We start from the raw sequence: 13,479 nt of genomic DNA, 5'->3' as shown, positions 1-13,479 counted from the left end.
TTTTCTTCAACAGGCTTGGAAAACAGATCTCCAACTCAACATACCTCCACCATGGCAGCAGCATTGGAGGAACTATACACAAGCCCTACTAGAGGCTCATATCCGATTGACAGGGGGTGATGACGAGATCATCTGGGCACTGACGAAATCAGGGCGATACACTCCAAAAGAGGGATACATTGTGCTAACGGATCCACGAAAGCCCCCCATTCTACACAAGTGGTGGAAACACCTCTGGAAACTCAAGGCGCCTCCTAGAACCAAACTTTTATTATGGTGCATTCTGAGAAATAAAATCCCAACGGGGGATAACCTGATGTGTTGAAAATGCAACATGATGATGGAGCTTAGTGAAAAGAAGTCGCCTTCACTAAGTGAGCCCGCAGGCTATTTTTGGCGCAAAGTCTATTTTTAGACTATGTCTATTTTTAGACATATGGATCATGGTCTATGAGTTGCAGGATGTTATTTATGGATGATTGGTCATGTTGGTGAAAATAGATGGACCTCTATTTTTAGACATATGGGCGGAGTCTATTTTTAGACTGCCAGTCAAAAAATAGAACAGTTGAATATTATTAGCTCTTAATAATATTTGGACTATAAACATTATCTTATCCTCTTGCAACACTTCAGTTCGAGCTACGGATGTGGCACATGCAACTGCCGGAAGGAAATACGCTTTTCCTATGGGTTAGTTGAGCTATTGCATGATGGACTTCAGTGAGAACTCAAGTGATTGAGTTTGGTGGAGTTGATTGAGGAGTTGATGGAGTTGTGTTCAGTTTGACTTAGTTGAACTAGTTGTATTTAGTCTAACTGCCAAATACACTAGTGATGAGTGATGTGAATTAATTATTAATTAATTCACTATTTATTAACGCATAAATCAACTAAAGAATACATCAGTTAACTCAGTGCATGGACAGTTCAGTGGAGACAAGTGTTGGAGGTGCGTGAAAGAGTGAGACTGCTATCAGTTGTGACTATAGCTGTGCATGAGATTTGCACAATCATTGATTGAGATTGCTAATGAGGATTGCGCAGTACATTCCAAGGGAATTTGAACTTGGATCAGATCTATTCTCAACTTGGATTGCGCAGTAGAGGTAGGCAAACAGCGGAGGAGATTTGAACCCAGATCTGAGCTAGTTTGTGTGTAGCAGGTGGAGATAGTACTGAGTACTTGTGAGGAGTATTTTACTATGTATTGTTACATGTTCTCTATCATTATAATATACAGATAGTTGGGGGTTTTCAGTTGTATGCTTTCCCCGTTACATACTGTGTTGATATGTGTGATTGATGTTTCAATGTGCGCATGCGATTGTTTCTTTATTCCGCAAAATTGATGATCAATGTAGAGGAGGTTATGTATTATGCATGCATTCCACAAATAGTGTATAATCAGCATAATCTCTGTGAATAAGTGTTATATTATTCAAATTTCTACATGATGAAGCGATCCTTCTTTGGCCCACACTGGTGTCATTTTTGCAATAAGGATAGTGAATCTGCTTCCCACATTTTCTTGAACTGCCTAGTCATACGCCACTTATGGAACCTTGTATCATTCGCTATACCATCAAATTGTAACTGGCATCCGGGCACTCTGGACGAAGCCTAGAACAGTTGGTATTCCTCTGTCACTCCCCTCAAACTGAGAAATCTCCCCTTGTTGTTTTGTTAGGTTGTCTGGATTGTCCGCAATCAACTTATATTTCAAAATTCCCCTCCTAGGTGGACTATCATTGCAGCCTTGATGAAAGCGGATTATGACCTCATCCTTGATGATCCGCCCATAGCTAGAGCCCGAATCATCTCACAAGAACTAATTGATCCCAGCCGTCCATGGGCATATTTTGATGGGGCTGCACAAGTGGAAGGATGTGGGGGGGAGGCTATCCTACACCTATCTGAGAGGCACTCATTCTATCTATCCATGGGATTGAGAGGGGGCACAAATAACTTTGCTGAACTTTCAACAACCTATTATATCATCCGTTTTGCTTCAGAGAAGAACTGCCATGCTCTTCAACTGTTTGGTGACTCTAAGATTGTCTGCGATTGGTTGAATAAGTGTTCCTATTGCTGGTCTTTTTCATTGAGACACATACTAGATGAAGCATTAAGATTGATCTCCAATTTTTATTTCTTTTCATGTAATCACATCTACAGGGAGCGGAACACAGAGGCTGACCGTCTTTCCAAAGAAGGCGCGATCCGGGAGCAGGGCATCTGGCTGATCAATGAACAGATTGATGGAGTTAGCTACCAATACTATCACAGACCCTTTATGGACATATTGGTCTAATTTTTGGACAGTTTTTTCAGATATTGTACATATTTATTTTGTTGTTTATGAACTATTTTGCGGCCATTATGATTGGCATTGCACATATTTTTGGTATTATCTCCCTGTGTGGACCAAGATAATATTTACATTGCTGTTTGGTTTATTTTTGGACTCCTCCCTGACTCTGTTGGGGCTACTACCCGAACATTGGTAGTAGGTTTTGATATTTCATTGGTTTTGTTTTATGTCGATAGAAATATCGGAATATGCATATGCATCTACAAAATGTAATTTCTTCCACTAATGAAATTACGAATTTTTCCATGGGAAAAAAAAATAAATCCATTTTAAATAACAAAAATTAAAATTGACCTAAATTTTTTTTGCCAAAACTATAAAATGTAGTATGTTTAGACAATATTCAATCAATTTAACATTAATTAAAAAAAAAGATTCTGTATTTTTTAAAGCAATTTTGACTCTCTTATTTTCCTTTTTAATCAATTTTATTTTAAATTAAGTAAGAAATTATAAAAATCACAGTTTTAAGGTGTTTGTAATCCAAAGATGTTTTAATACATAAAACCTATTTTTATAAAAATTGGGTTTTAAGGTGTTTGTACTCCAAAGATGTTTTAATACATTAAACTTAATTTTAAATTTTTAATTAAATGAGTACAACTTTGTGATGTCACCCATAATTAAATTACCAATTTCAATGAAAAACATTAAAAAATCATCTGAATGATTTTAAACATTTTAAAAAATTATATATATACACTTTTGTCTTTAAAAGGATGAGGTAAATGTGTATAGACATCAATTTTTTTTTATAATAATAATAACATTGAAGAAATGGACATCTTATTATTAAACAAGGGTTATATAGTAGCTAGTCCATGTTGCTTAATTTAGATATAGCTAAATTAAAGTAGAAAACAATAAAAATACAAAGATTTAAAATTTTAAAATGTTATAATTAGATTAATTTTAAATTGTAATTAAATGCATTATTAAATTTTGTAAATTAACATTATTTTTATTGTAGCCTAGAAATAATTATTAATAGATTACATTTGGTTTTTATAGTTTGTGTATTTGGTCTTATGAAAATCTTATTATTAGACGTGGGTATAAAGATCCTATCATAAATTTCTATAATACCTTAGTTTGTGAATATGGGAAATTTTATATTTATTCGTATTACAAACATCTTATTATTTTGAATATTATTTATTCATTAATAGTGTAAAATCTGTCATATATGGTTAAGTTCCCACAAAAACCTAAGTGACCTCTACCACTTCAAAATATAATGTAAAAAAGAAGAAGAAAAAAAAAAGAAATTATTTTAATGTCCACAAGACTAAAAATAACCTATAAAACAGATTACTTTTTCATCTGCGTGATTTATAAAAATATTGATTTTGAGTTAATTATTATACATGAAATAAAATAATTTATTTTAATTTTATAAAATATTTATTTAAACAATAAAATACCAATTTATCAAATTTATAAGCGAATTTTAATTTATAAATAATAAATATTTAAAAAAATATATATTTATTTATTTATTTCATTACTGAAAAATCCTTTACTACGTAATCAAAATGTGTTATTATTTTGATCATCTCAAATCAAAACATTTATATAAAATGTAATACTAGATATAAAGAAATTTAGTTTTAATGATTTTGGTACTTAAAAACTAATTTGACGGAATCAATGATGAGTGCTTCGCAACAATAATAATGTATACATATTGCATAGGACTCTGATGAGGAATCACCATTTATTATTACGGAGGATTAACCCATAATGAATTTAAAAATTATTTATTAGTTTTAACAAATATAATTAAGATAAAAGATAAATATTGTTGGTAGAAAGTTTGATTTGATGGAAATACTGACTGTCAGTGTTAATTGATTATGGTTGTCAGTTTTAATTAATTATATGGACACTTGCGATATTATATATATATATTAAATTAAATTTTTATTTTTTTCCTCAAATAATTATATATAAAATTTTAAGAAATTAATCCTATTTGATATATTGATTAATTGAAAAAAAAAATTAATTTTAAAAATTTGATTTTTAATTTTCAAAATTTTGATTTAATATTATAATTTTGTAAATTTTTAGTGAACTTTATAGATTTTTTAAAAAAATTGAAAAATCAAAACATTTTAACTGTAACTGATTACAATATATCTTGCTTTTAAGCAGGTATACAAATCGTGAGCCATAGCAAGTTTGACGCCGACCCCTAATTAACCAGCGGGAGCCATCCCTACAAAACTAACAGCCACCCCACATAAGCCAAGAAGGAGAAGGCCTCAACCACAAACAAATTCCACACCATCCAGACCAACACCTCTTCCTTTCCGCTGACAGGGGAATCATTAGGAAGCAGAGTCGTGAACCAACTAACTACACCCTAGGGCCCAGAACCCCGAGAGCCTAACTAGGGCCTAATTAGATCCAGAGCAAACACTACCCCTTGGTGACCTCCGAGATCAAATGATAGTAACCCAATTGATCAAACTGCCAGCCAAGATTCTGTCCACACTTGAAACAGTGCAAGCCAAAACCCCGCTACCTCCTTTACTAACATAATTCCTCCCCGAGATCCAGGAGATGACACCCCTACAAGCATGCATCGCAGAGGGTAGGATAAAGCTGGAGAGAGGAGGATGACCCAAAGACTCAACGTAGACAAAGGGCCTAAGCACTGCCCCAACCACAAAAAAAATTGGACAACAATCTACCTAACATCGCAAGAATTGACACGAAGACCGGTCACCCTATCCTGCAAATTTCCCGTAGCTCACTGACAAGAACGACGAAATGGGCACATACATACAAACTTGAAGCATTTGATGTCCGAGCACAGTGGAAGGAGTGACGACGTCGTATTCGCCACCATTCTAAGACTACCCAAGGGCCAAAGAACCCAGCCAAACTGTAGCGACTCAGACAAATGTCGAAAAAACTCCACTCAACAAGCCCAATATAATCTACACCATCCTTAGCATGCGTCATTAAACACCTTATCGTATCAACATGACTTCCGACAAAAGACGAATGAAGTCTCACACGCCGCGCATATCCTTTCACTTTACATCTTGCGTAATGGGAGGTCACATGATCTGCCCTCCTCGCCATTTGCCGTATACGACATTTCATTGCCCACGCGTTAAGCATGTCTTGGAGATCGACACCCCATCAAAGAAGTCTAAATCAAATTTTAAATTATAACTTATTATTTGTAATTTTTTAAATTTAATTTGACGAGCATTAAAAAAAATCATTATATTTTGATACACATCTTGAAAATAGTATAAACTATAACCATTTTAAATTAATAAGTGGAAATGATTATATAAAATGAATAATAAAATATTAAAACATAAAAGGTTAAATAATAAAATCATTATAATAACTTTAAAAATAAAATATTTATAAATTTTAACATTAAATTTTAAATTTTTTATGCATTTATATTAAGATAATTTTTTACTATTAAAATATTATTATAAATTAGTTAATAATATATATATATAAATAAATTTTAATAATTATTATTTGATTATAAGTTTATAGGTTTAGAATAGATAATGTGTTATGTTAAGATACTTTATGTTGTAAATGTCACTGGTTGAAAACTTTGTGGGCAAAAATCAATCCATGCTAAGTGTTGGTGTGGCCAAGCCAAGTGCAATCCCTAATAACGACAACTTAAATATCTCTATATGACAACTACTCAAACTTCAAACAATAATTATAAGTAATAATATTTTACATTAATTTTATATATATTACATGAATAAATAATGAACAAATTTTTGTTAATAACCTATGAGTGAGAGGGATAAGTACTACGAGATGGATAAGTACTAATAGTTGCTTCACATAATGGAAAGTGCAATTGCATGTAAACGACTTCAGCAAGACGCTGCATCTGACTCATGTCAAAACATAGTTAGAGTGGATGTTCTAAAGCTCTTATTTTGTTAAGCCTATTGTTGTATTTAACATATAATTTTATATTCTTAAAAAAAAAATCAATTAAAAAATAATTTTATTTTAAATTATTATTATTATTATTATATAAAGAATGAATACATGAAATAAATGTTTATATATCTAAAATATATGTAATAAAAAAACTATACTCGAGTAACAATAAACATCCTATATTTTCTAAGTAACAATGACTTCCATTATGAATTATTATCAATTACTTTTTGCATAAGAGGGAGGTACTTAAGCAACCACACTGCATATTAGACTTGTTTGGATTATGTGATGCGAATACGTTATTGATTTATGATTATACTTTATCTCAAAGATTAAGAATTTACACAGAGTGAAGAGACATGATTATTTAATGTTAGCTCCATTTAACCAAATATTTAAAAAATTATATTTGAAATGTTATTTATTTGGATTATGTGATGTGAATAAGTTAGTGATGTATAATTAGACTTTACCTAAAAGATTAAGAATTTACATTTTTTGTGGTCATAATATTTTTCATGGTCTAAGGAAGAAGAAACAGAACAAGAGATTGATCATACTAAGGGATACATGGAGGAACTTCCAAGTTGGATTCTTCGATGGTGCATGTTCTCAAAGAAAGTGTGGATGTGGTGCTTACATTGTAATATAGCCGGGCAGATACCACCAATTATGGTGGGAGGGTGGAAATGGTACCAACAGTCATGCATAAAAAATCGCTTTATGAGGCGTCCTCATCGGGCCAAATGGTTGAGTGTCGATGTTTTACATGTGCGTGGAGATTCAAAAGGCATCATTGATTGGGTCATGGGCACGCTCATTTTTATCCACCACTGCCACTAATTGGTTGCATTGCATTTGTACTCTCGAAAAGTAGTTCCAAAAAATATCGTACAGGCATGTTTGCAGGGAACAAAACTGACTTGCGGACATCCTGTCAAAGGGAGGAGTTGCGAAGGAATCGAGAGTGATCTATTTTGCTCCATCTGTCAATGGCTTTTTGTAATGCAGGAAGCATTAATATCATATAGGGGCACCTTGCAAACTCTTCTTGTTTTTTTGTTTTTCTGATGGACTAATTGGTACAACTATAGGTGACACTCTTTTCATCATTATAGCGAACAATTATCACATGTCTAATAGATTGATATTTGCATATTTTTAAAGAGGGAGTGGTGGATAACATAGTTATACACTTTGATGTTTTTTTGAATAGGAGGACTTTTTATGGACAATAGGAGAATATAGATGTTTTTTGTTAATATTTTTTATCTATAGTGGATCATGGAGACTTTAAAGATAAAGAACCATGTTGTTGTTCTCTCTCTTTTTTTAATAAAAAGATAATGCTTTTTTATACTACAAAAAAAATTACGCGAGAAAAAAAATAAAAATAAATATATATATATATATATATATTTATCTGGATTATGTGTTGAGAATAAATTAGTAATATATGATTTTATTTGGATTATGTTTTTAAAATAAGTCATTAATATATAATTTATATTTTATTAACATAAGTTAAAAATATTATCATTAACTGGAGTTATTTATTTAAGTTTAAAATCTCTTTTAGTGATATGTTAAGCTTTTATGTGTTAAAGAATATTATTGTAAAGGTTTCAAATTTAAGAAAATCAATTTTAAGTGAGTATACTTGATACTAGCAATCTCACTCTTATCTTCAAGTTAACCAACACACTTGCTCACTCTTGTCTTTGGGTTGAGAGGAACTAGGCTTGGTACTATGAACCTTACTCCGCTCTTTTGTCTTTGGATTGAGAGATAAATCAAAACTTACCGACAACCCTACTTTTATATTCTTGTTAAAAAATTGATTAATTTTGTTTTTCATAACATTAAATAAATTCATTTAAAATTTGTTGTTTTTAATAATGAAAAAATCAAGCATAAATTAAAATTAATAAAATAAATTATATAATACTAATTATTACTTTCGGGATTTATAGTTAGTAAACAAGATTACCCAACAGAGTATTCATCCTTGAACCCTTTAACTTGAGTGTATTTATGTATGGACTTTTCTCCAAGTTACTTGATTTGCTACTCTATTTACTAGCATAGATCCATCTTAAATACGGATCTAACAAGAGCCGAGAGGGATCCAATTTCTTCACGTGGAACTTTTTTTTTATGAGTTGACATTATTTAAATGCTTTGTATAGTTTTTCTTCTTTTTTTTATATAGATTTTTAAAATTTTTATTTTGGTCGATATGAGCAAAATTTCAATTTTGATGACAGACATACATCCTTACACATCATAGTGCGTTGTAGAATGAGCCTCCCTGCTTAATAAAACCTGGGCATTTTTCTTGCAACTTTATTTATAAAACCTTAACAAATATGTTATGCGTTCAATTTTTTAAAAGTTTTTTTTTAACATTTTAGTATTATTTAATTTTTTCTAGAGATTACTTTACGCTTCATCCGTGGCTCGAGAAATTGTGACCCAGGGGCATTTAAGCTATTAAAATCACCTGGGGATTGCACTCGACCTGGACCACACTAGCCCTTAACATGGTTGGATTTTTGCCCACAAAGTTTCGAACAAGTGACCTTCACATCACATAGTGACTTAATAGTACACCCATCATTGTCTATACTACGCCATGTGAACATGTATAATATATATTATCAATTCAGCTAATACTTGTTATTATATAGATGAAAAATAAAATTAATAAAATAAAATGCTTAATATCCATTGTCACTTTTAAAATTTTATAAATAAATTTCTTAATATGTGTTTTTATGATATTTACCTTTTTTTTTTCAAAGTAATGGATAGGATTTTGTTGTTATAATAAAATTTTGGTTTCCATACCTACATAACATCAAAAAAATTTGGAGGATGGGGATTTATTTGTCAGCTGATGATCTTGCTTCAACAATTTCTTCTTGCAACACAATATTTTTAGCCTTGTTCTAATGTTCCTACCCTCTCAACTTGTTGAACCTTCTTCTTCACTGGTCCTTCACTAGCCTCATCCTCATCGAAGACAAGCTTTACTCTGCTGTTAAATGATTTCTCAACCTCTACAATTTGGGTGTCCATTGTTGCCAGCTTCGTTCTAACTTTGGCTTGGAAAATTTCCAATTTGCTCTACAAGAATTCATATTTGGTGTCCATTAATAATTGGTATGTTCTTTGCTCATTTTCCTCTATAGCACTCCTTTGTTTCAGAGTATTTAGCAACCCTTCTACCGATTCCAACAACCTTTCCAAAAACATATTCATTTTGGCTTGCCCACTCTTGCATTTTGTCGTCTTTGGATCCGCCATGAGAGTTTGGTCAAGCTCCATACTTCGATCTCCTGGATTAGCTATCCTCCAATGCTCATGACTATTAACACTCATCAAGAATGTAGAGCAAGTTCGAAGATGAACACTATTTAGCTATATATATCCTCCATTGCTTCTGATCAACCACCTTATTGCATTAAATTGTCAGGCTGTGAAGAATAATCACACAGCCATATCACCATATGCACAACAAATTAACTCACAGAACAATAAACTGGCGGAAAGGCAGAGAGCCATCATGTGGTCTCTCATGCTCATGTAATTCTCTCTTATTCAAATAATTTAATAATACATTTAAATATATGAGCAAGTGGTCTTAAGATAGTGTGTCTATCTTAGACTTACTTGGTTGATACAATTTCTCAACTTACACACTAATTTAGGAGAGCTAGTTGGATAGAATCTCTCATCCAAACTAGAATCCTTGGTTTGAGGAATTCTCATGATTTTATTTATTTAATTTAATAATTGGATTTATTATTGATTTTTAAGAGAGTGAGGCTAACAGGCTGCAACAAATCCATGTCTAAAACCCGGTTTCTTCCTCGAATGACCATCGAATGATGCAGAGGGAGAATCTAATTATCTCTGGACTGAACATAATTGAATGCATTACCAGAGCATGAATGCCCCTCACCATTATATACCTATTCCCGCTTTGAATTATTGTGCCATTTGGAAGCCTGTGGACACATGCGACTTCTTCCTTTTGCCAGATGTTGCAATATTATGAATAAGGGTATGCGCTCATTGGTCTTCAGATCCGTAGAACTAATAAGAGTTGCCAATCCATTCTTGCTAGCATCAGATTACAGATCATAGTTTGATCACTTGAAGATTGAACGAAATGAATGCCTTCCTCTCAACACACTTGATCAATTATTTCACTATAAAAACCTTCATGTGCATTATTTTGGTCATGGAGCTTGATCATTGATTCCATGGTAAAGGTGTATTTATTATCAACTTCTGATCTAATTCTAAGGACCCTTGTTCTAACATTGTTCTTTTGTTTGCTAATGAATCAACCATTGCACGAAATGAATGCCTTCCTCTTAACATACTTGATCAACTATTTCGCTTTAAAAACCTTCATGTGCATTATTTTGGTCATGGAGCTTGATCATTGATGTCATGGTAAAGGTGTATTTATTATCAACTTATGATCCAATTCTAAGGACCCCTGTTCCAACATTGTTCTTTTGTTTGCTAATGAATCAACCATTGCATTCAGTTGTTTATGCACATGAAAAATTTCAATTTGTTCAAAGTGCTGAATTTGTGAAACTATTCTTTGCAAAGTAGGGAGAAGAGTAGAGCTTTGCAACTCCTTTGCTTTCCACACTCACTGAATTACAATCATTGGATCATTGAATAAGAATTGCAACATGCTATTTTGCACTGCGGGTTTAAAAAATCTACAAAGGTAGAGGGCTTGACCACAAAGATCCATTTGCAGCCTTAAAAGTGGATATTGCAACATATTCGTAGCTAGGTGAAGTCCTTATAGGACAAGGGCTGCAATCTCTTTAGTGAAAAATTGCTTGCTCTATGTGGGGCCTTTGATTTAGTCATTTGTAATGGCTTGACTAGATGGGCAAAGTCCGTTAATTTCACTTGCAATACTTACAATGGAGCAAGTGTGGTAGATTATGTAATTTGCTCGCATGGTTTGTGTGAGAAAATGGAGGAAGTTTTGATTGGAGATCAGTTGTGGGACTTGAAATCAGATCACAAGCCAATTTATTTATGTTTCTCTTGGATTGGAAAGAAACAATTAGAGTCAAAAATTCAGCATGTCCAACAAAATCTCCCACAGGGTAGGATTCTTTTGACCCCAAAAAATTGTAATACCTTCAAAATGATGCTAGAGAGGCTCTTCGAGAAGGAGAAAATTACAATTCACAACCTTCATAGTCATGAATTAACACATTTAATTCAATGCGCACTTGCAAAGTGCAAAAGAGAAAAAATTAAGAAGTCTGAAACAAATTGCTTTCCGGTTAATGCTTGGTTTGACGAGGAATGCAAAAAGGCAAGGAGAATGTGGAAAGAGTCAAACAAGGATAACATAAAACTCAAAGCTTACAAGCAGTTATTAAGCAAGAAAAAGGTCGATTTCATGGTTTCAAGGAGAGAAGAACTAATCTTCCTTGGGAAAAATAATCCCAAATTATTTTGGAAGGAGCTCCAACTGAAAAAGATACAAATTGGAAATAATATTACAGCTTCTAAATGGTTTGACTATTGAAGACAACTCTATGAGCAGGTTCCCAAGGTTGACCCTCCCCCCTTGGTCAACACTGATACTAAACCCTTCACGATACAAGAGGTAGAGATGGGTATCCAGAAGTTGGGTGTTGGAAAAGCAAAATACTTAGCTGAAATCCAAGCAGAATATTTAAAGTGGGGCTCAAAGATTCTTGCACCTCACATTACAAAAATCTTCAACAACATCATACAACAAGGGCTCCCCACAGATTGGACAACTAGTCTGGCAATACCTCTTTTCAAGAGTAGCGACGTCAATAATCCCTCCAATTATAGGACCATCATGATAAACCCTTTGTTTGCAAAGCTATTTGGAAGCATGCTAGAAAACAAAATTATCAAGTGGGTAGAAGAAAGAGATAAGCATGCTAAAGGGCAAGCAGGTTTAGACCTAAACATTCCATAGTTGATTATTGTATAACTTTAAGGCACATCATTGAAAAAGTTTGGGAGAAAAAGGAAGAAGCCTTTTGTTGCTTTGTTGATTTTAGAAAAGCGTTTGACTCGGTTCCTAGGGACAAGCTTTGGCATAGAATGGAGGAACTTGGGGTTCCTAAACATTTGAGAGTAGTTGTGCATAGGCTGTATGAAGAGGCAAAAGTCAAAATTAGAACTTCAGTAGGCATTTTTGAAAGTTTTAGAAGAGATAACGGGTTCAAGCAAGGTTGCCCAACCCTTTTTGGTTTATATATCGACAAGCTCGAGGAGTGGTTAAATTCGCAAGGGGGTGATGGTATCTATTTGGGCAAGTTTGTTATAAGGCTTCTTTTGTATGCAAATGATCTTATTCTGATTGCTAAATCGGCTCTTGGTTTGCAAGAGCACTTAATATCCCTTGAGCATTTTTGTAGAAGTGTGGGGATGCAAGTCAATATCAGCAAAACGAAAGTAGTGGTCTTCTCTAAGAAAATAAAACATAACCAGCATAAGTTCTACTTTGAAGGCAACATTCTGGAAGAAGTTGCGGATTACAAATACCTCGGAATTGACTTCAACAAAAATCTAAGCTGGAATGGTTGTAGAAAGAAAAGAACTTTGGGGAGTTGGAAAGCATTTTATGCTTTTTAAAATAGGTGTAGAGAGGTAGAGTTATGGGACTGGAAAACCACTCAAACTCTTTTTGGGCTTCTAGTGATTCCGGTGATTCTTTATGGTTGTGAACTATGGGCCAGCAGTACATTCGACATGCAGTGAAGACAAATTGAGAAAATTCAGAAGTGTTTGATTACAAACAAATTTAAGATTAAAAGTGCAGTTCCTTATGATATCTTGTTAAGTGAATAGGGACTGCTCCTATTGAAGCAATTGCTATGGTGCGAGTCATAAGGTATTTAAAAAACATGAGCAAATGGAAGAGGCTAGATGGCCTAAGGTTGTCTTTAATGATAGATTGTGCAAGAGAAAAAAAAATTTGGATGCAACAAAATAACAAATGGTTTAGTAAATGGGGTATTTGCTTGAATGCGTGTCCCATAAATAGCAAAGAGATAAAAGCTTTTGTTATGGAAAAGTTCCACAAACGTACTTGGGATAAGGAGCTAGAAAGAAAGAAA

This window comes from Pinus tabuliformis, chromosome 7 (assembly GCF_031772625.1).
Source record: "Pinus tabuliformis cultivar Carrire ecotype Pingquan chromosome 7, CPIR1, whole genome shotgun sequence".
Classification (NCBI taxonomy): Eukaryota; Viridiplantae; Streptophyta; class Pinopsida; order Pinales; family Pinaceae; genus Pinus; species Pinus tabuliformis.
This window is presented reverse-complemented; position numbering follows the sequence as displayed.